General features: G+C 40.0%; 1 protein-coding gene across 2 annotated transcripts in view; it reads right to left on the bottom strand.

The window, feature by feature from the left end:
* SLC35F4 (solute carrier family 35 member F4) overlaps positions 1 to 25,223 on the bottom strand; it is a 374,072-nt gene that overhangs the window by 311,538 nt on the left and 37,311 nt on the right. The gene's annotated exons all lie outside the window — the stretch shown is intronic.

Below are 25,223 nucleotides of genomic sequence, written 5' to 3'. Positions count from 1 at the left end.
GGAATATTTTCAACTTTGCTAGAAGTACGATCATTCACTATTATAATGCTGCTTCTTCTTAGGACTAACCTGGAATTTTTTCTTAACACTTCATTGTAAGAATCTGATACCGAGTCAAATTCTTAACCTCCTCGGCGGTATGATTCTTTCCGATTTTTTTGTGCTGAAAGTGGTACCATTTTTTTGCATGGAAATATGTAGTTTTTCATTGTAGGCTGTAATTTTTAGGAATAACTCACTGAAATCTGTACGAACAACAGTCTAGTAAACATCCCAGGTAGGATAAAATTTGAAACACGAAAACATAAATTTTAATAAATAATCATAAAAAATAATAATATAATAATAAATTTAATTCAATAATATAATCAAACCAAAAACACTGAAATTTGAAATACAGAGGCAAATTCGCACATCGCTGAGCAAAGTCGCAAAATCGTTTTCAGTGTCTGATGACAAATTTCCCGACGAATCATTATCACTCAATTCTGCAAGTGGTTCTGATTTACTATCGCTGTTCTAAAACTGCTTTTGATGTAAAGGGACGCTTTTTGGACGCCATGGACTTTTCTAAGTTTCCAGGCAGAAAGAACATTCAAAATGCAGGCAGGGCACAGGACAAAGCAGTAGGGACAAAATATATGTGAAATGCATTGAAACAGCAATGACAGCAAAAATGACATTTTTTTAAAATTTCAAATTTCCCGCCGGTTTTGGCGCCCGTACGTCCTGACGTCACAGGGACCGGAACACGGAAGCCGGATGCCGGCATCGGCCGGAGGAGATGGACGGGGACACTGCAGGGGACACATCGTGGGAGCGAAGGACAAGGTAAGTGCTGCAGGGACCCCCTGAGCAACGCCGCATGGTAAGCCCGAGTGTAGCTCGGGGTTACCGCTCTTGGTATAGAAATTTTACCCCGAGCTACACTCGGGATTACCGCTAAGGAGGTTAAACAACTTGCATTAAAAAAAATGTATTGATATATTGATAATTATAGATTGCATTAATGTGTGCCTTATATATTTGCCTGGAGTACAGCTTTAACTGTATGTCCCATTGCACAACATTAACTTTCTGTGTTATCCTCATGACAGTGCTGATTAATGATCTCTGAATGATGCAAAACAAAGTAATTCAAATTTCATGTACACACATACAGTATGCTTTCTATAATAGCTCTGCAGAACTCATTCTGCACCCAGGGAATATTGTAGAGATGCAATGCCAACTAGACCATTTCGTAGTATATCAGGATTACAGGTAAAAACAAATTTGCAGGGGAATACAGAATCATAGTACTTGGAACTCATAACAAAGCCATTATTATATAACATTAATTATATATAGATGTCTTAAAAACAATGCTGCAAATATCTGCTGTCTTCATTTAATAATATTTTGATTAATGAGGGCAGCAGGCCTGGAGGAATGGCGGTCTGAAAATGTAGCTTTTGTGCAGGGGAGGACTGACCATTCGAGCACTAGGGCACTGCCCGAGGGCCCAGGGTCAGTAGGGGGCCCCATGAGATGCCCCTGGTACCTTTCATTGGCTTTTTCATAGGCTTTTTTGGGTATGGGCAAGGACACAGTGGCCCCATGATCCCCTATTGCCCAGGGGCCCCATGAGTTGTCAGTCCGCCCCTGCTTCTGTGTTGCATGATATTTGTGGCCTTCTATTACTTTGTGGGGGATATGCCTAGGCAAACACCACTTAAATGTGAACATCAAAACTAGCTAAGGTCTTCACTTGGCACCCAATATTTCACAGTGAAACTGTGCATTGGTGAGCTTCAAGGCAGACCGAGTACATTGACTATATATTTGATGGTACCCAGTTGAAGTATGCACATAGATAGCAGTGAACTTTACAGTGTTATAAGTATAATAAAATAGGATTGACTGATGATAAACCTCTCCCATTTTATACTCTCAAACTCTCAAAACTGTTTTTTTAACAGTCCTGTCTCTGGTCCCTTTCCACTATTCAATTAATTTAAATAAAACCTAATAAAGATGACATGAACTGTGGAACTGTGCCCATAAAAAAGTCAAGCATAGGACAACAAACTAGTCACTAGTAATAACCATAGGTTGTACCATGCCTTGTTCTCCACTATGTCTCTGTATGGAGGGTGCCATCTTGGTTAAGTGTCAGAGCCTGGGTCGAAACCTGGTTCTTCTGTGGTGAGTGGCAATGTTTCTTCTTGGTGAGCCACCTGGAATGCTGGACAGCTCATTTGACAATTATTTGAATGATCCTGCCTTGACCTTGTTTGTCATGAGCCTTGAACCCCTTGCTCCTCCCATAAACTTCCTGGTATAAGCTCTCCAGCCAGTATCTTGCTCCTTGCCTTCTCTGCTGCCATCCATATTTTGCTACCACTTGTTATTGATCCTTGGCTTGTTCCTGACTACGCTTCTGCCTGATCCCAACCTGTGACTGCTCATTACCGACCTTGGCTTGTGTACTGACCACGCTTCCATTTGATCCTTACCTGCTTACTATGCTACTGAACCTCTGCTTGCTCACCTCCTGGTGGGGTGATCCTGAAGACCGCAACCTGGTGCTAACATGCAGCAAAATCCATCTCCACCATCAGGAGCTCTGGTGAACACCGGTTAGTACTTTGACTCCGCACTTCAGGTGAGCATACTCCTCTGCCACGGTGACCTGCCTGTGTACCTACCCTGCTATAGCAACTGGTCATCGAGCCTGAGCCCTGATCATGACATTAAGGAGCAGTTCTTTGCTTCTTGCCACCAACCCCTCACCCACCATGGCAAATGATCTGATGACTTGTGAAGTAAGAAGATGTCTCACAGGAGATATGGATCAATACTTAGCAAGAGAATGGATGAAAGCAGGGAGATGCTTACCCCACATGCCCTCTGGTACAGCTTTCTCTTCAGCAAGGAGAACAGTGAGCATCATGGTGGTGACATCACTAAATATAATGCTAAATCTCAGGAGACTAGTAGTCATAGGAACCAGTGCTGTTGATTTCTCACTGAAGATATACATCGATGAGGATCAAGGCTCAGGAAGACTACTTTTCAGGATAAAATCAAGATAAAAGGTACAGGATACTGCTTAAGCTGGCCATACATGTATCGAAATGTGGTTATTTCAGCAGGGCCCAGATGAATTTCAATCCATGTATGGGCAGGCTGGTTGTACACAAGTTGAACTACAAATCAAGTTGTGTACAACCAGCCCGTTGAAAAATTTTCTGTCTGCTCAGAATGCAATAACTCACTGGAAGGGATTCCCCCATCCACATCAAGTGTTTGGATGGGGGATAGAGTAATTTTCTTTTATTTAACCTGCTGGTTGAAGAAAAAAAAATGACTCATGTATGGCCAGCTATAGGGACCATTAACATTTCTAGATGTTCCCTCTAACATGGAATATGTTCCTTTCTGAGCTCAAGCCGACTTTAAAAGTAGTTCAGTGAGCTAACTTCAAACTAGTCACAAAGAGTATATGTCTATTTGACTGTGTTTGAGACACCAAGCTGTAAGCTTCCCTAGGAACTTGTTAAGTGTTCTTTGTAAAGTGCTGTGGAATATGATGGCAGAGTGCAAATAAATAATGCAAAAAAAATCCGTACACCATAGTGCTAATGTATAAAATTACCCTAGATCAGGCTACAAACATGTTTTATCTGTGCATACCTTCTTTTAAATACTATGCAATTTTTATAAATGACATTAGCTAATTCTAGATCTGTGTATTTGCAAAGCACAAGGCACATGTAGGATTGATCTGAGAAATATTGCTCTCAATGGGGCCCAAGAGGCTGAAAATATTTCCACTGCATGTTGGCACGGAAAAGCCCATCTATTTTTTCAGCGTTCTCTAGGAAAAGCAGCCTATGCAGCTAAAAGATTTGACATTCCCATTTTACAAAATTTACCCTAGTTCTGTCAGCAGTGACAGTTTAACATCTAAATATTAAGGGTTTAACATGGTTCTGGTACAGTTATTTTAAGTTCTAAAATAAACGATCCCCTACCGCCTATGTGCCTTAACCAAGGATGCAGAAGCTTCTGACATCTGGCATGCATATCGGCTGGTGGAGCTGATAAATAAAATGGAGCATAATACATACAAAGCCACAAGTAAAAACTGGCACATGCAGACTTATTAAATGGAACGGTGTAAAGAAAATGTGTGCAGTACAGTAACTCCTAGCAACCAATCAGATTTCTGGATAACAGTTTCATACCAGTAAAATTTGAATTTTGATTGGTTGCTACTGCTCATGGTTCTCTGTTCTCCTTCCCTCAGTGAATAAACTTTTTGCAGTATTGTAAACCTTTTAATTTTTTTTAAAGTGTACACCACTAGTATATTATATTGTATATGAATAAAATACTGTAGAAGTAAATAGAAAAAAATATAGAATAACGAAACAAAGAAAAGCCCCTAAAGGTGAAAAAGGACATGACATACTCCAACACAAGCAACTTCATGTTGTATTTTTTAATCAGCAGGTATTGTTGAAGTTGCTAAAATTATGATGTATCATTATTACAACACGGTCTATATAAAGAGCACCAATATCATACGAGAAAGTTATAAAGGCCCTGAAAATGTTTGATAGTGTCTGCCCATTTATTTAACTTGAGCTAAAGAAGATCTGGGTACTATCAAGGGTTAATTCAATCTAGTTTAGTTAAGTTCCCACACTAGGAACCCAAAACTTTGCTAAAGCCTAGACCTAGCCCAGACATATTCTTTAGTTTTGAACTGAGTGGGGAACAGGGATCAGTGAAGTTAAGAGTTTTTGCTTTACTTAAAATTTTGCAAAAAAGATCAAAAGTCTTTAGATTGGAATCAATGTAGAAGATTAAACTAAGGTAATTTTTTTGTGTTTTTTTAAGGGTGCACTTGGATTTAAAAGGTTTGTGATGGTTAGAGAAGCTTCTTTCAGCCATCTTTGACCTGTTCATGTTCCTAGTAAAGGGACCCTCGTTAGCTGGTAACATACCATTTGATATTGAGTAACAGAAGCATCCTAAACTTTCATACAAATGGTCAAAAACAGTAAAGGATATTTTTTTAAATAGAAAGTATTAAAATGTATTTTTTAAGTGGGTGTTGTCTTCTTTGATGTGCAACTTAGACAAATAGTGGCATTTGCCAATGGCATGGCTCTGTTTATCAATAAAGTCAAGGAAGCAAATTTAACCTAAACAGTCCATAATGACATTTGAATGGAATTTCTGCAAACACAAAATCAGAAATTTGCAGCAAAATCAATTTTGGCAAATCACCGTGCTCATGCCTAGTGGGTTATCCTTGCTGTCTGTGTTCCCTTTGGGGAGATTCCTCTATACTCATTTCTGTCTGACAGCCATCATCTGAAGAGAAAGTGTGTGCTGTACTGGAATAAAGACTTGATAAGTTCTAACCGTACCCTCATCTACATGCTTTTTATAGCTCTTTTGGTCTCTGTTGGAGATATTTTCCTTACTTTCCATTCTGTCTGACACCCCTTAGATGTTTGTTCATTATAGATGTAATTATTGATTATGTAAAGGACCAGATTTATACTTTCTGCTGCCCCAACTATTTTGTATGCTTTTTTAGACTGAAAATAAAATGATCAATTTTGCATTATACTTCAGTGAATTGCCCCCTGTGTTGTAATTTGTACATTACTAAACATTTTTATTTCTACCAAGAAACAAATTAAAATATGTTAATTAATTTAATACAACAGTGGCATTCTTTATACTAATCAATATAACTAGCAGGGCACTGGAAAGCTGAGATATAAATACATTCACAGCAACAGCAGTTACCAAATACATACTGGCTTGCGAGAACAAGGTGGGCTGTGTTATTTCCATGTATATTATCAATTGGATTATAAATCCTTTCTTCATTCTGAGTGCACAATTCATTATGTATAAACCAGCTGATATTATTACATGTCATACAAATGCACAAAATATTGCCAAGGTATTTTCTCAATATAGACACAATTACAATAAAGCTCAACTCCAGAAAAAAAATTGTATGTTGTTTGGATGGAGCGGAAAAGGGTTAGAACCTCTATCATTGTTTTTATTGTGTCACTGCTGGGAAATTTCCAAGGACCAGACACAAAATATTCATAGTACAGTGATGAGAACTGGAACATCTGGTAATATTTATATTGCTATCCATACCTTCCTATCCCGCTTACAACTGCCCCCTTCCCCCATCTCTTATGTAAATGCTACAAGAACAGAGTATTAAATACATTCTACCCAATGGGGTTACAGAACAAATAAAGATTATCTGAAAGTAAAAGAAAATAAAACTAGTAAGCCTAGAGCTCTGCTTGCTGGATTTTCTTTGGATATAAAAAAATTTAAAAGGCATACATTTATTTAGATTAAAATTATTTACATCTTAAAGTATAACTAAAGTCAAAAGGTGTTTTTAGATTCAGACAGAGTGGAGAGGGATTACAACGCCTATTAGGCTTTTTTATAGCAGTATGTGCCCTCGTTAGGGAGATTTGTACATCGATGTACAAAGATGTACATCGGGTCAGTACTTCAACTTCTATTCATTCCATACATTGTACCTAATCAGTATCTGTCTATGTGTGGGAATAAACATATCCTAAGACATATTGCACTACTGGCCTCCTCTGTTTTTTCTGAGCTCCTGTGGGAGCCAGGTACATTTGTAGAGTGGTGACCACCTAAGGAGAAGGCCGAGTGCAAGGCGTGGGATAAAGAAGGGGACCTGACCAGATTTGACCAGACCTCTGATGAGACATTGGAAGTCTCCATGTTATAGAAAAGCGCACAAAGGTTGCGCATCTGGTGAGTGCGTAATCTGTACCCTCATTGTTTCACCGTGCACACAGTCTGTGTCGTTTGGAAAGCCATAGATCGGTGTTGAGATTCTGTTCACATCTTCACGTTGGACTTACCTTTGGATATAACAATTCTTCCTCACGTCCCATTAGCCACAATATAGTGGCATATATTATCTTTGCATGAGTTTATACATGTACATACACGTTTGTCTATTTGTGTTTTAGCGCTGCACCTTTTTGTATATTACTGTGTATTGGAAGGTCTTATATGGTGCCTTTGGTGTACAGCTGCTGCTATTTGGAAGGCGCTCGCTTATTTATATGTTTTTAGTACATTGGATATATAAACACACTCATTAAAAAGTGTCAAGGGTCAAGTCTGAAGATCAATTGGATATCTTTGATCAAAGTGATACATATATATATATGATTTTTGTATCTTCATACTTAAAAAATTAAATACCAATCAAAGCTGAGAGCTCTCAGAACAAAGGAACTGTCATAGAGGACAGATAAGGATGGACAGAGTGGCCACAAGGTTTTGTTAAATGCACAGCATGCTGAACAGATTTTGATCCCCGGTCAGGCCTATATATAGTTGGAAAAGATGTATAATGATTGGATCCCTGGATCTCCAGATCTAATGGCATGTCATGGATAGGGGATGAATCAAAATAGTCCCAGTATGCTTTATACTAGAGTTTATATCAAGTATGCTTCCATTTTGCGATCTTGTTTATAGACAGAAATGTATAAGATGAAGTCACAAACATCTAAGCCAGAGAAGTATTATCTACACGTGGTCCAGAGGAGGAAAAGTGTACTATTATAAGGATATTCTAAGGATGTATGTTAACCCAAAGTCACCCCACATGGGCTTCAACCTCCCTCACACTTGTAACCGCTACTATGTAGTATACATATATACTGAGGCAAATGCAGACAGGAGGAACCAGCGAAACCTTTCAGGTGAGTCATCAGCTATGTCTGGATCAATATTGGACTTAAGAATGGACTGATAAGTCTACCAATCCAATATATTTTCTATCATCCACCTATATACTGTTCGAAGAAGGCCTCAATCTTTATACTGCTATTCTATCCAGGATCTATTTTTCCACATTTGAGCCAGCATATGCACAGGATATCAGTACCTGGCAATTAAGCTAGAGTATATATGTATGCTTCATATAGCATACATACTGTATATGCATGCTACATGTCTAGGCTCAACTCCAGCAAATCTACGCAGACCTCCTTACAAATTAGGCATGTCCTGGTTTGGATTGAGCCTAGGGTGGTGCTATGTAAGTGAAGGTTCTCTCTGGACATCTCTATGGAATTTTAATGCTTCTCTGCCAAACCCTACTGCACAGTTTCTTATAAAGCTTCTCAAAATTCAGTTAACCCAGCATTTACTTAGATCCCAGTAATGGCATCATCTTACACAACAATGTGTATAAAAGATAAAGGATGATCCAGTGAGAAGAGAGATATGGGTCTCCATGATGTGAAGCCATCCTGGGGTTATGGAGTTATCTAAGCGATATGAGAGGAGGGATATAAATGTTGCTGTGACAGCTTTAGGATTTCCCCCCAGTGATGCTGTGTTGGAGAGTGAAAGATGCTCCCCTGACTTCTGGCATATGGGTAGGTACTGTAGGTCCTGTCCTTGAGTGAAGATGTCAAAAAAGAAAAGGTTTGGAAATGTGGCATAGGTGAAGGAGAGAGAGTTCTGAATCCTGGGTAAAACAGATGGTTAAACGTTCTGTCGCCTTAAAGTGGTTGTAAACCTCAGGCATGAAATATGAAAAAAAGCATATCCCTCTATAGTGTGTACTTTTCTCAATCAAGAACACTAAATGTAATTTCTGTCTGCTGCCTTGTTCCTCTGTATGTATCACTTCTGACAAGTTTTCCTGACACCAAGAGAAAAATGGTGACACAGGAGGGACCTCCAGTAGATTGACAGACTCAGCTCTTTTCCCATGAGCTGTGTGAAGGGGGGAGGGGTGTCTGTTCCCTCCAATCAACTCTCAGAGCTCTTCTCACTGAGCTCTGCAGAGTGTAACTTCAGCTCTCCGCCCCTTTTTTCAGATCTCTCAAGCAAGCTTATGAATGGATATAGAGAAGAGAAGACTGCAGATAAGAACCAACAATAAAATTGGAATTTGGCTCAATCTCCTCCACTTCTTTTCCTTGTGTGCATTGAAAAGACTGTATTAACTGACGCTTATAAAAAAAAGACTTGAAACTTTGGGGGACCTATTTGTCCTGTGTTGCTATTGACACCAAAAGTGTGAAGGAGTCTGAGTGAGGCTTTATATTTTATCAAGTGGAGGACTACTAATGTCCCTTGGCCCACACTCCTCCTCTGGACCATGTTTATAGAAGCCACTGTGGACCACCATAACATGTGTTCAGGGCTCTATAATATTCCTATCTGCAGGAAAGGATTACGTAGATTCACAAAGGAATATAATTGATTTCCCAACAGCCTATTCATTTCTATTTGCTAATGACCCCCCACTTAATAATGGTTGCCTGAATATGTAAATATATGGCTTTAATTCATTCATCAGTTTGTAATGTATAATTTTGACAGCATGATAAGAACAAATACTTGTAATTTTTAAGGCACATGATGAGTAAAGTTAGCAGTTCTTTTTTGTTATGTGTTTTTAAGTGAGCATAAATAAAAAAAAACGTTTTGTAACGGCATCTGTCAGGAAATATTTTATAGAAATATTTTTTGATAAGCGTTAGTTAATACAATCTTTTCAATACACAAAAAGATAAGATGTCGAAGAGGTTAAGCCAATTTCCAATTTTACTGTTCGTTCTTGGTCCTAAGCTTTTGTTGCACAGCTATCACTCCTTTAATATATATCGGATTTTTTGCCCTGGTAGGTTATTTCTGCTAGATTTTGGGTCAAAACTGCAGATAAACAGGTACAACTTATGTAGGAGTATTTGTTTCATCTCTGTGTTTTACCTGAGGTCAGTCACTTCACTGGGTGTATGTAAGGGTTTATAACCATTTTATAGAAGAACCTAGTCACCGCATTACAATCTCATTGAAGAGTAAGAGTCTACAATGCTTAAGACTGTGTTATAGCTGGCCACTGCAGACAGTGGATTGTGGTCTAAAACACAGATGTTTTGGGCTGCAGATATACTATTTCATGTGAAGTCAATTTTAATCTGGAGTATGGACCTTTCTGCAGCTCATATCCCAAGGGCACAGAACTGAATAGACGTTTGCTGGGATTTTTCAATCCCTGGGGTTCGTATGTAGGACCTCTTGCAGTTTTAGCATGGTTTGTTAAAGTAATAAAAAGTGTATTTATTTCATATCCAAGCTTCATATGCTGCTGTATAAGAAAACACACAATGATCAGACAAGTCCTTTATGACCTTGCATTTTATGTCATATACTGGAAGACAATCCAAATGATAAATGGAAGTTTGTGGTTGCTGATTATTATTTTGTGTCATACATCTGTCTTTTCAATATTTTCTAGTGGCTCTTGGGGAGTCATTTATTGCCCATTTGTAAGCAGTGAAACTGATTCATCCATCGGGCTTCCTATGGGTTAAGTTAAAGCAATAGCCAGCTTCCAAAAGCATCAAAAGTGATTATCGCTCAATGGCTTTCTAAATCTATGAGGTTTCCTGGGGATTGCTCTCTATCTTAGCAAGGTATGGAAAGGTCCCTACACAGAGTATGCATTGTGTAAATGGGTTGGTTGAGCGAGGGATAGAACTGTCACACGTTTTTCAATAACAGATCTGTATTTACATAAGCACTATCTTTTCCCGTTTAAACTAATTTGATCAAAATTCAATATACTGTTCTGTTAGAGATAATCTAGCCCCACACCACTTTGATGGTACAATAATAGATGGTGATCCTGCCATGAAAATCATTGTTCAGGCACTTCCTGTTAAAGGGTGACAACACTTTCTCCCTTCCCTCAAATTAGCATCTGGATTGTCACCCTGTCACATGGACCTCTGATGGAGAGTACAAGTGACCTTTTTCAACATATACAGTATTATGCAGGCATGGTCCACTGCTCTTATCATCAGGAAACCAGTCCTGAGAAATGCCATGCAGCCATCACTGGAATGCATACATGAAGTGGCTTATAGTCATTTGGTTAATATGTGCAATATATGTACTAGTTTAGTCACTTATGATAAAACCTTCTGTCCAAAAATCACTCCAATCACAAAGGAAGACAATATCTCTGGATAACAGAATTGGGCACAAAAAAATCATCATGTAATTTCCTGTAGCAACCAATCCGATTGTGATTTTTGAGTTGGTCATTGTAATCAGACAAAAGAAAGAGATTATTTCTAATTGATTGTGATGGATTATTTCAGTATATATCTGCTTTTTTGCAGGCTACAGTATGAAACTTTTTTCCAGTTAATGAAAACTAAGGTTCTTAGGAGACAAATGTAATATTACAATAAATAATACATATTTTTTGAGCACATGCAACCTTGCTATAAATATGATTCTTTATATAAAACTGTGCATTGTACTGTATTTATTATTTAGTAGTGCAATACAATTACTTAATACAAAAATTCTATAGCACTGGTAAATAAACATTGAAATGCTTCCTTCAAGTCATTAACCACTAAAGCTCCGGAAGGTTTTACTGATGACCATTTTTTGCTATTCGGCACTACACTACTTTAACTGACAATTGCGCGATCATGTAACACTGTACCCAAATTAAATTTATGTAATTTTTTTCACACAAACAGAGCTTTCATTTGGTGGCATTTGATCACCACTGGGTTTTTTATTGTTTTTTTTATAAACAAAAAAAGCCAGAAAATGTTGAAAAAAACTACAGTGGGGATCGAAAGTTTGGGCACCCCAACTAAAAATTTGTATTAATGTGCATAAAGAAGCCAAGGAAAGATGGAAAAATCTCCAAAAGGCATCAAATTACAGATTAGACATTCTTATAATTTGTCAACAAAAGTTAGATTTTATTTCCATCATTTACACTTTCAAAATAACAGAAAACAAAAAAATGGAGTCTGCAAAAGTTTGGGCACCCTGCAGAATTTATAGCATGCACTGCCCCCTTTGCCAAGCTGAGACCTGCCAGTGTCATGGATTGTTCTCAATCATCGTCTGGGAAGACCAGGTGATGTCAATCTCAAAGGTTTTAAATGCCCAGAGTCATCTGACCTTGCCCCAACATCAGCACCATGGGTTCTTCTAAGCAGTTGTCTAGAAAACTGAAACTGAAAATAGCTGACCCTCACAAAGCTGGAGAAGGCTATAAGAAGATAGCAAAGCGTTTTCAGATGTCAATATCCTCTGCTCAGAATGTAATTAAGAAATGGCAGTCATCAGGAACAGTGGAAGTTAAAGCAACATCTGGAAGACCAAGAAAAATATCAGACAGAACAGCTCGCAGGATTGTGAGAAAAACAATTCAAAACCCACGTTTGACTGCACGATCCCTCCAGAAAGATCTGGCAGACACTGGAGTTGTGGTACACTATTCCACTATAAAGAGATACTTGTACAAATATGGTCTTCATGGAAGAGTCATCAGAAGAAAACCTCTTCTACGTCCTCACCACAAAAATCATCGTTTGAACTTTGCAAATGAACATATAGACAAGCCTGATGCATTTTGGAAACAAGTTCTGTGGACCGATGAGGTTAAAATTGAACTTTTTGGCCGGAATGAGCAAAGGTACGCTTGGAGAAGAAGGGGCACAGAATTTAATGAAAAGAACCTCTGTCCAACTGTTAAGCATGGGGTTGGATCAATCATGCTTTGGGGTTGTGTTGCAGCCAGTGGCACAGGGAACATCTCACGAGTAGAAGGAAAAATGGATTCAATAAAATTTTAGCAAATTTTGGATGGTAACTTGATGCCATCTGTGAAAAAGCTGAAGTTAAAGAGAGGATGGCTTCTACAAATGGATAATGATCCTAAACACACCTCGAAATCCACGGGGGATTACATCAAGAGGCGTAAACTGAAGGTTTTGCCATGGCCTTCACAATCTCCTGACCTCAACATAATTGAAAATCTATGGATAGACCTTAAAAGAGCAGTGCGTGACAGACAGCCCAGAAATCTCAAAGAACTGGAAGACTTTTGTAAGGAAGAATGGGCAAAGATACCTCAAACAAGAATTGAAAGACTCTTGGCTGGCTACAAAAAGCGTTTACAAGCTGTGATACTTGCCAAAGGGGGCAGTACAAGATATTAACTCTGCAGGGTGCCCAAACTTTTGCAGATGCCATTTTTTTGTTTTCTGTTATTTTGAAAGTGTAAATGATGGAAATAAAATTTAAATTTTGTTGACAGATTATAAGAATGTCTAATCTGTAATTTGATGCCTTTTGGAGATTTTTCCATCTTTCCTTGGCTTCTTTATGCACATTAATACAAATTTTTAGCTGGGGTGCCCAAACTTTCGATCCCCACTGTATATTTTTTTACTTTCTGCTATAAATATATCCAATAAAAAAATAGAAAAATAAAATTTCTTAATAAATTTAAGTCAAAATGTAATCTGCTACATGTCTTTGGTAAAAGAAAATCCAAATAAGTGTATATTGATTGGTTTGTGTAAAGGTTATAGCGTCTACATACTATGGTATACAGTATATGTTGGAATTTTTATTTATTTATTTTTATACTAGTAATGGTGGTGATTGGCAACTTATAATGGAACTGTGATAGTGCAGAAGGCAATCTGACACTAACTGATGCTGGGTGGGAACTGACTAACTGACACTGACATCTCCAGTGACACTAATACAGTGATAATACTATACACTGTCACTGTACTAATGACACTGGCTGGGAAGGGGTTAACATCTAGAGGCAATCACAGGGTTAACTGTGTGCCTAACAATGTGCAATCTGTGTAATGCTTTTAATAAGTGCTGTAAAAGCAGGGAGAAAAAAACAGCCACATCACTGCTCCATGTACAGAGACCTGTGTTGTTGTAAACGCAGGGCTCTGTACTGTGATTTGCTAAGCCGATCAGCAGGTCTTGGCCAGGGGTGGACTGACCATTTGGAAACTTGGGTACTGTCCGAGGGCCCGGGGTCAGTAGGGGGGCCCCACGAGATGCCCCTGGTACCTTTTTCTTGGGCTTTTTTGAGTTTGGGCAAGGACACGGGGGTCCCATGATCCCCTATTGCCCGGGGGCCCCATGAGTTGTCAGTCCGCACCTGGTCTTGGCCATAAATAATTGCCCGCTTTACCAAATGACAGTACAGATGGGGCAGCTGGCGTACGCATGCCCCCTACCTGGAAATGCTGGATCACGTACATGTACATGATCCAGTGCAGAGCAGCCACCCTGCTGCAGGAAAAGTAAAAAAAAAAAGCAATCATAGTTGCATCTTGCAGTGTTATCTTAAAACTAATGTTGTATATTTAATGAGTAGGGCCTGAAAACTCATGTTAAAATCCTGATATCCTGGGATATGATCTCCCAAACTATTTGAGACTAGGTTAGTTTGCTTACACCATTGTGAAAAAAAATGCTATCACTATTGTACCTAGCAGTTTTCCCCATCTTTGGTCATTATAACTTTTTAATATTGATTGAATTGGATTCCACCAGGTAGAAACACACAGAGATCCATACTACTTAAATCTTTTGTAACTTCACCTGCTGGTGAAATCTATAGAGCTCATCTATTCAATTGTATGACAGTCTATTTTTGTTGGTATTCCTAGCTGACCAGACTACGTCAAGCCATGAAAACAACATTAGTTTGAGGATCCCACTGCAAGAAATAATCTTTAATGCACCGTAAAAATAATGGGAGAAATATGTAGGTCACCATTGCTGACCTCTTTCTTAAATAGACCACTTAGACCAGTTGTCTAGCTGTCATAATGGTACTCTGACTTTAATTCATTCTGGATCACTGACCCAAATCAAGAGTACAAATAATTAGTCCTGACTTTGCTGTAAATTTCCTGATCATCTCACCTGTTCCAGGTCAGTGACACAGGTGTTACTATAGTCAAAGCATGATTAAGACAGCCAAGTAACAATCTATAAGGTCCCTAGCTTCATTGCCTCTGTTTGTTGGGTTTCACCTAAGCCCAGAACATTGCTTTTGCCTGCTGCTGTTGGTATTCTCCAGTAGTTAGAGTGAGAAGTTATACATTTTGGGTTATGAATATTTATTTTGCCTTGGCCAAAGAAAGATTCATGCCAGTTAAGTGGGCTGATGAAGAGAATAATTAATTGGGAGACCATCTGGAATGTTCTCTTCCTCCCAGGTTTTGCCTGGAGACATTGATTGTATCAAGGGTCCAGTATTTGCTTCCTAGGTTTAGCCTTGAGAGGATATAAGTCCAGAGGTCCCTTTCCCTCATAGGCATGCTCCCTGGGGAAGGTGTAGCTCCAAAAAGGTCAAGCTTGGCCTTTCAGACAATTTGCCTTGAATGGGGAAGCTAGAACCAAGGAACCTAAGCTGGCCTGTGTTAGCAAGGAAGGTGGCTATCTAGTGGAGTCTGCTAAGCAAAGGAATGTCTAGGAAAGCTTAGGGGAAGCTATTGCCAGATGGACATTGCATTATTACTCAGATCAAGGTACATGTGACCTCTCTCCTAGAGTAAGAAAATAAATTCCTATTGGGAGTCTGCTACCTCAGTATCAAGGGTCACCAATAGAGGCTCTGTGTTAACTGGGTGACTGCTACTGAAGTAACTAGATTTCCTTTAAAACCTTGAAGTGCATTTTTTTTTTATTTTATATGTATTTAATTTCCACTGCCACCCTGAGAAAGATGAGAGTTATTAAGATCTTATGTTTACTTATTATTTTCAATAATAAGTTCTTAGGTTCATGAATATACATGGCTACACAGAAGCATTACACAGAAAGCAAGATGGTATTACCTACAAGTCAATACATTTTGTTTTACATATTAGAATAGATTGCATTTTTATAATGTGAGTAAATAATAAGTTCTCATTTACTTGTAAAGCTTAGTGTGTGAGTGGGTCTCCTACTCCAAATCCTAATTGTCTCATTTGTTTTTAAAACTATGCACTTGAAATAAAAAAAAGAGCAGAAAAGAATACTATCCATTTCATCTAGAATTGTAGGAGACAACAGAAAAGTTGCTAATTCATCACAAGCATACATTGTCCCCTCTCACCACCATGTGTTCTTTGAGGTTAATCTTCCATATTTTACTTTTGATAAATGTATCCATAGACACATTATAAGTATCTGTCCTTCTCAAAAAGAGTTTTGATTGGAAGATTCTTCATTTGAGTGCCAGTACCCTGAACATAGAAGAAGCCCTGCCGCAAACACTCAACAAATGACTGATGTGTGTGATAGCACTGGATTGATAGAAGTAAAACTTGGTTCTGATGGACCTACCATAAAGTGAGTTTTTTCATACAAAGAAGCAGATCTGTGATGGAAATATAGTGTAGATGGACCCTGTCCTAGTCCTAGGCTGCTACCTCACTGATAGTGACAAAGGGAGCACTTGCCAGACAGTACATTCTTGGATGTGTATGGAGGAGCTCCTAGTACAAATGTTCCTCTCAATAGAAGGACTTTTTGAAACATTTAATGGTTAAGAGCATCACACACTAAACAGGAATTGATTTAGTTGAATATAACAATGAAAACAAAGCAAAGGACACAGAAAATGTGCAAACATACTGCATATTGAAACATTGGGCAAACTCAGATGAGCATTTTTTCTAAATGTAAAATGTCCTTTGCAGATTTTCCAAATCATTATGACAACCATTCTTATAGAATAGCTGCTCAATGGCAGCTTTGTATTTGCAATTGTCACCTCCTTACACTCCGGACTCCTTCTGAGTTCTCCTCTCCCTTGCTGAGCACACAGCCTGTCCTCTTTCCAACTAAACTCCGAATGAAACATCTAAATGAAGGCATCTACACAATAATGAAATAACACACCTATGAGATCATGTGTCACACCATCAATATACAGTCATGGCCAAAAATATTGCCACCAGTGCATTTCTGTCATTTAATTCACCACCTCGCCCATAAAATTGTTGCAATTAAAAATGTTTAGGAATTCTCATGTTTATTTATTTTGTTTGTATTGGTATGGCACAACAAAGTGGAGAAAAAAGAGCCAAATTCACACAAAATCCCAAAAGTGGACTGAACAAAATTACTGGCACCTTCTCAAAATTGTAAGAAATACTTGCATTCCAAGTTTTTGATGCTCCTGTAATTTGTAATTAAACTCACCTGTATCAATGAACAGATCTTAATGTTCCTGTGTCCACTGTGCACAACATTGTCCAGAAGTTTACAGCCTATGACACTGTAGCTAATCTCCCTGGATGTGGACAAAAGAGAAACACTTGATCAAAGATTGCAAGGAAGGATTGTTTGAATGGTGCATAAAGAACCTTGATCAACTCCCAGAAAAATTCAAGCTGACCTTCAGGCACAGGGCACAACTGTGTCAGCTCACACTATATGTCTCAATGAATGAAAAGGTCACTATTGTAGGAGACCCAGGAGAACCCCACTGCTGACACAGAAACATAAAAAAGCCAGATTGGAGTTTGCCAAAACTTACCTGAGGAAGCCAAAATCTTATTGGAAGAATGTGCTGTCGACAGACGAAACAAAATTACAGCTTTTTGGTAAAGCCCATCATTCTACTGTTTTCAGAAAAAGAGATGAGGCCTTTAAAGAAAATAATATAGTCCATTCAAACATGGTGGAGGTTCACTGGTGCTTTGGGGGTTGCTTTGCTGCTTCAGGCACTGGATGTCTTGATCGTGTGCATGGCATTATGAAATCTGAAGATTACCAAAGAATTCTCGGGTACAATGTAGAGCCCAAAGCACATGTCAAAAAGCACCGAGAAATGGTTTAAGACACTAAAGAGTACTGAACTGGCCAGCAATGAGTCCAGATCTGAATCCCATAGAGCACCTGTGGAGAGATCTCAAAATAGCAGTTGGGAAAAGGAACCGTTCCAATCTGAGAGACCTGGAGCAGTTGGCAAAAGAAGAGTGCTCCAAAATTCCAGTAGAGAGGTGTAAGAAACTCATTGATGGCTACAGGAAGCGAGCAATTTCAATTATTTTTTTCCAAAGGGTGTGCTTCCAAATTTTACATTGAGGGTGCCAAAAAAGTTGTCCAGTCCATTTTTGGGGTATTGTGTGGAATGTGTCAGATTTGACTTTCTGTTTCTCCACTTTTTTGTGTCATACCAATACAAACAAAATAAGTAAACATGAGAATTCCTAAACATTTGTAATTGCAACAATTTTCTGGGCGAAGTGGTGCATTATGTGACAGAAATGCAGGTGTGCCAATATTTTTGGCCATGACTGTAAAAAAACATTGTTATTGGACTTTGGCCAGTACTGGTCAACCTGAAGTTGTCTAGAGTATTTATGGGAGTGGGAATCAGTCTGTTCTGCCTCTAGCAGGGAAATTCATTATGCTTGTCCTGAATGTTGTATTAAATTTGTCTACTAGATGAAGCCCAGAATACATTTACAGTTTTGCAGAAGCCAGAAGCTGTTTAGTTAATAAAAGCTCCCATCATCCTTCATTCTAAGAAAAATAAACTGGTGCATTCTGGGAGCTCAGACTCCATTTTAAGAACTGAGGTAGAAGAAATCAGCCATCATCCCTGAAGCACATGTGGACTGAACTTACATCCCCTACATCTCCTGCGCGCCCCCGGGGGAGCGCACCCGGCGATCTCCATGATCGCTATGTCCTACGGATACAGCTGATCACGTGACGTGGTAAAAGGCCAATCACAGCGGCCTTTTACCACGTGATCAGCCGTATCCAATGACACGCTGATCACCAGGAAATGCAAATGCCGGTTCTCGGCTGCACTTTCCTCACGCTGTCAGATCGTGAGGAAAGTACTGCCGAAAACCGGCAGTTGTCAGAGCGGGGATCGGCACCGATCATCAGGGTCACTGATCGGTGATGATGATCGGTGCCGATCATCATCGGTGCCGGTGTCACTGATCGGTGCCCAGCAGTGCCACACACAAGTTCCGCCCACCTGTGCCCAGCAGTGCGCCCACCTCTGCCCAGCAATGCACCCACCTGTGCCCAGCAGTGCACCCACCTGTGCCACCCAGCAGTGTCACCACCTGTGCTCAGAAGTGCCACCTACCTGTGCCCAGTAGTGCCACCCACCTGTGCTCACCAGTGCCACCCACCAGTGCCCATCAGTGCAGCCCAGCAGTGCTGCCAGTCAGTGCCACCAGTCAGTGCCCAGCGGTTGTGCCAGTCAGTGCCCAGCAGTGCCGCCAGTCAGTGCCCAGCAGTGATGTCAGTCAGTGCCACCTATCAGTGCTGTCTATCAGTACCCATTATCAGTGCCGCATATCAGTGCCACCTATCCGTGACACCTCATTAGTGCTGCCTATTAGTGCTGCCTATCAGTGCCCATCAGTGCCGCCTATCAGTGTCCATCAGTGCTGCCTCATCAACACACATCAATGAAGGAGAAAAATTACCTGTTTGAAAAATTTTATAATAGAAACAAAGAAACTTTTTTTTTTCAAATTTTTTTGCAATTTTTTTGCTTATAGCACAAAAAGTAAAGTGCCCAGCAGTGATTAAATACCACCAAAATAAAGCTCTATTTGTGAGAAAAAAATGATAAAAATTTCATATGGGTACAAACTTGCATGACCGCACAATTGTCAATCAAAGGTCGACAGCGCTGAAAGCTGAAAATTGGCCTGGTAAATAAGGGGGTATAAGTGCCCGGTAGGCAAGTGCTTAAAGGGGGATATGATCAACATGTATAAATACATCAGTGGTTCGTATAGTGAACTTGGTGTAGAGCTATTCACCCTGAGGTCATCACAGAGGACAAGGGGGCACTCTTTACATCTGGAGGAAAAGAAATTTAATCTCCAAACACGAAAAGGTTCCTTCACAGTGAGAGCTGTGAAAATGTGGAATAGACTCCCTCAAGAGTTGGTTCTGGCCAACTCAGTGGATTGCTTTAAAAAAGGCCTGGATTCTTTCCTAGATACACAGAATATAACTGGATACTAACATTTATAGGTAAAGTTGATCCAGGGAATATCCGCTTGCCTCTCAGGGGAACAGGAAGGATGTTTTCTCTGCAGGAACAAATTGGATCATGCTTTGCTGGGTTTTTTGCCTTCCTCTGGATCAACTGTGGGTGTAGGATTATAACTTTTTTTTTTTCAATGGTTGAACTGGATGGACTTTTGTCTTTTTACAGCCAGACTAACTATGTAACTATCCTCAATTAAATTCAGTCTGGCGTATTGCAGAATAGGAGCACAGTGGCTAAATGGTTAGCACTTCCGCCTGGCAGTACTAGGGTCATTGGTTCGAATCCCAGCCACCTGCCTGGAGTTTGCATATTCTCCCTGTGGGTTTCCTCTGGGTACTCTGGTTTCCTCCCACACTCCAAAGAGATGCTGGTAGGTCAATTGGATCCTGTCTAAATTGGCCCTAGTATGTGTATGTATGAGTGTGAGTTAGGGACCTTAGATTGTACACCCCTTGAGGGTTAGGGACTGATGGGAATGTACAATATATATGTGTAAAGCACTGCATAAATTGACGCACCAATTGAAGTACCTGAAATAAATAAATAAATAGGGCGGTTTAGCTACACGTTGAGTTACACACAGGGAAACGGGTAGCAAGGACAAAACACAGTCTTTGAAATAGAAAATAAATGGGAAATAGAAGTAAACTAGTAAGGGGTTCATAGAAACCTGCAGAGATCTGAATAAACTGATTACATTTTTCTATTCATTTGATTGCTAGCTAAGCAGATCGAAGAGTATTTGCTTATCACTGGTTGTATTTATGTAGTTTGTAACTCTTACACTGACTTATATTATTTTCTGTTTTATAGCATCAAATACATTGTCAATATCTGCTCTTGGATTACCCAAACATTGTTGTATTTTTGCCTCTATCAATTACTTGTGGCATTGTCAATTCATTATGACCTATCTCACTGCCCCGTTCAGGTCTTAGTCTTGATTGGTTTCCCAAAATTAACTTGAGAGCTGCTAACCAAACACCACTTGACTATATTAGTCATTTAATAGATTTTCTTGACTGGTTTCATGTATAATTTACAAATGGGAATCTACTGAGGCAATTACTGAACAAGGCAAAAATCAATTACAATCTTACATAGCAGTAACAAAGACAGGAGCAAGAACCAGGCAAAGGCTGAGTAACAAATTAGCACTGCTTAAATGTGCTTGAAATGTGTTTTGTGAGGATGCATTAAAACGAGATGGCATATTCCTCTTTTTAAAGGAACACTTCCAAAAAAATCACCAGTACTTTTATATAAGGGTCTACGCAGTTGATTTTTTCTTTTCTGAATTGTAGACTGTAACTGCCTCTAAACTGTTACAAATTACTTCACAACAATCTCATGTCAAGGGAAAGAAATGGTTTGAATGGGACATTGTTGGATGGAGTTGCTGGAAATGAATTGCATAATTACTCACAATGCAGAGAGGTTTTGTTTTCTGCTATAGGCCCATACATTTTGGAACACTGTTTTTTTTTCTTCCAGATGATACATGTAAAGGGGAAAGCCAAATACAAATAAACACTTTTAACTTTAAACTCATAAGCTTCTAATGACTTGGACAGAATCAAACCAAAAAGCTCTCTTCAAAAACACTGAGAAGTATTGCATTGCCTTTTTACCCACTTGCTAACCGGGGCAATTTTGATATTTTTCACATATGTGTAAAAATCAGCATTTTTTGCTATAAAATTATTTATAACCCTCAAACATTTTATATTTTCTGAAAGCAGAGGTCCTGGAAAGCAAAATAGTCATACGGCAAATAATAATAAAGTCACACGACATTTGAACAGCGATTTATCAAATGCAAATTTTCAGTAAAAAAATACAGTTAAAGGATAAGTTCACTTTTTAGACAAAAATAGTAAATGCCCATTTTTTTGCAGATAAAATATGTGCATTTATTATTTTTGTCCAAAGAAGCCTGGAAAGCATTGTACCAGCGATCATGCTGTACGGGATGTACGAGCAAGAAGATGTTCTGACAGGATGCTTCAATGAACTACCACAGTGCTCCACAGCGCTGTGGTAGTTCATTGAAAACTACAAGCCAACAGCCACTAAGGCTGTTGGGACTTGCAGTTCATTCATTCACGGAAATCTGGAAATGAATGATATGGATGTGTTCAAATTTTACAAATAATACAGGGAGACTTCTCCCCGTTCTATCTATTGGGGGGGGGGGGGGGTAGGCTGCAGCTGAGGCTATGGGAACATATTACATGTTCCACCATAAAAATGGGTGGAACATGTAACATGTTCCCAAAGGTGAACTTATCCTTAAAGGAGTTTTAGTGCACACAAACACAATATAATACTCAATTTTTGGTCAAATATAAACGTTAATGTAAATAGATACCAATTTTGTCAAGATTTAAATTGCTCACATCTTTGAAATGGTGACAAACTATGGTACCGAAAAATAATCCAAAGGTGATGCTGTAAATGCCTTTATAGGTTATCAGTTTAGAGTTAAATCGTGAAACATCTCACTCCAATGTTTGTGGTGATAACTCATAAGCGGTGCAATCACCATTTAATCATGAGGTCCCATACAGCCTACCTTACAGCCCCTTCCCTCCCCTGAAAGTATTAAAACAATAATTTTGGTAAAAATTACACTAAAATCATTATTAGATGACACAAAATAATTTACAAAATTCCTGATAATCTCTAAAAGGTGACACTGTATTGACTTAATCCCTTGGCGCCAGCACTTCCTGGCCCTTTGAGGGGTTTCAGATGGCGGGTGGTAGGTTTTATAATCATGTGACTGCTGTGATTGGCTGTTACAGTGGTCACATAAACTGAATGTTCACAATTGCACGTAGCGATTGGGTGTTTTCCATTAGCCGTTGTCTACATCAGTGGTTCATTGTCAGCACCTGTGGTAGTGAGCCCTTGTAGATCGTCAACTTGGGGTTCCCCAGGATGTGGAGTCTAAGCCCCAGCCTGCTTCTTCACCAGAGCCCCTGATGGTGGGGATGGACTTGCAGCAAGCTGAGACCAGGTCGTGGCCCCCGGGTACGCCCAGCTGAGGATGAGGAGACTACTCACGGGAGCAGAGTACAATGGGAGGAGATAAATGGAAATTCAATAGACTAGCCGAGGTCAGGACGAGCAGAAAACAAGCACAGTCAGAGAACGAAGCCAAGGTCGGTACACGAGTAGTCAATGCAAGATACAGCAACACACAGGAGCTCAGACAACTAGGAAGTTGCTCAGGCAAAGTGGCCTAGACTGAGCATGTCTTATATAGGCAGGAAAACAAGGAGGCGGGCCAGGAAGTGATGGAAGGGAAGGACACAGACAAACACACATGTGAAAGGGATCAGGAACAGACATGCAGCAAGGAGGTAAGAATACACAAACAAGAAACTGCAGGCTAACTTGTGACAGTACCCCCCCCCCCCCCACGAGGTCTCCCCACTTTTTTAGGGCCAGGCTTAAGGGGAAACTTCTGATGAAAAATTTCCACCAGATGGGATGCAGAAACATCAGTAGAAGGAATCCAACACCTCTCCTCAGGACCTTATCCCTTCCAGTCAATTAGATACAAGAGCTTCCCTCTGATGAATTTAGAATCTAAGATTTGCTTGACTTCATACTGATCCTAAGTACTCACTATTGGTGAAGGGTGACGATGAGGACGGGAAAACCTGTTGATGATGTACGGTCTCAGAAGAGAAACATGGGAAACATTAGGGATTCTCAAATGTGAAGGGAGGCAAAGTTTAAAAGCAACAGGATTGACCTGGTGGAGGATGGTAAAGGGACCAATGAACTAAGGATCAAATTTCATAGAGGGTACCCATAAACGGATATTCTTGGTAGAGAGCCAAACCTTGTTAACAGGGAGAAATTTGGGACTCATGGCGATCTGCAGCTATTTTGTACTTGGAAGCTGCTAGATGTAAATTCTTGGAAACCTCTGCCCAGATGGAATTGAATGATCATTGTTCGTCTGCAGCCGTGGGCACCACAGAGGAGATGGGAAAAGCAAATGGCACAGAAGGATGATGACCATACACAGTGAAAAAGGGAGACTCACCAGTACTGGCACTGGCATGGTCATTAAGGGCAAACTCTGCCCAGGGTAGAAGGTCTACCCAATCATCCTGATGGGCCGAAATGAAGGCACGAATATAACGTTCCACGATCTGGTTGACCGTTTTGTTTTGGCCATTAGACTGCGGATGAAAGGCAGAGGAGAAGTCCAACTTGATTCCGAAGGATGTGGCCAGAGCCCTCCAGAAGTGAGCTGTAAATTGAACACCTCAATCAGAAACAACCGTGAAGATGGAAGATTTCCTTAATGAAGTTGGAAGCCAACCTGATGGCAGAAGGTAGTCCTGGAAGTGGAGTTAGGTTGCACATTTTAGAAAACCTGTCCACAACCTCCCAGATAACAGTGGAACCTGCTGAAGGGGGTAGTTCAGAAATAAATTCCATGGAAATGCAATGCTAAGGTTCATCTGGAACAGGTAGAGGTAAAAGGAGACCTGCTGGGGCAGACGTGGAGGACTTATACTGCACACAAACGGAGCAAGCCTGAACATATTCTTCATAATCCTTCTGCAGTGAGGGCCACCAGTAATGACGCTGCAGGAAGGCACAGGTGCGTTGCACCCCAGGATGTCCAGAGAGTTTAGAGTTATGTGCCCATTTGAGTAGCTTGGAGCGAAGGGCGGGGACCACAAAGGTCTTTCAGGGTGGGATGCATTTAGGCTGAAGATGAGTGGTGGCCAGGATACGATTGGCAGAAATGATAGGTTCAACATGATACTCAGAGTCAGCAATGTCAAATGATTTGAACAAGGCTTCTGCACGGGCATTTTTGGAACCGGGCTGGAAGGTAATGTCGAAGTTAAATCTGGCAAAGAAGAGAGCCCATCGCGCTTGTCTGGAGTTCAAACGCCGGGAGGACTGGAGATACTGGAGTTTCCTATGATCAGTATAAATCAGGATACGATGTGGAGATCCCTCCAGCAGATGTCGCCATTCTTGCAGTGCCAGCTTTATCCCCAGCAGTTCCCGACCACCGATGGAGTAATTCTTTTCAGCATCCAAAAACTTCTTAGAGAAGAAGGCACAAGGACGGAGCTTATCATCATGCATTTGGAGAAGGATGGCCCCCACTCCCAAAGAGGAAACATCTACCTCCAAGAAAAAAGGCTGGAAAATGTCTGGACGTATGGGAATAGATGCAGAGAGGAAGATGGATTTTAGTTTGTGGAATGCCTCGACTACCTCAGGAGGCCAGGTT

Source organism: Staurois parvus, unplaced genomic scaffold (genome assembly GCF_062004578.1).
Source record: "Staurois parvus isolate SC_StPar_1 unplaced genomic scaffold, SC_StPar_1.0 ptg001316l, whole genome shotgun sequence".
Taxonomy (NCBI): Eukaryota; Metazoa; Chordata; class Amphibia; order Anura; family Ranidae; genus Staurois; species Staurois parvus.
Note: the sequence above shows the minus strand (reverse complement) of the source record. Positions and strands in the feature narration are given on the sequence as shown.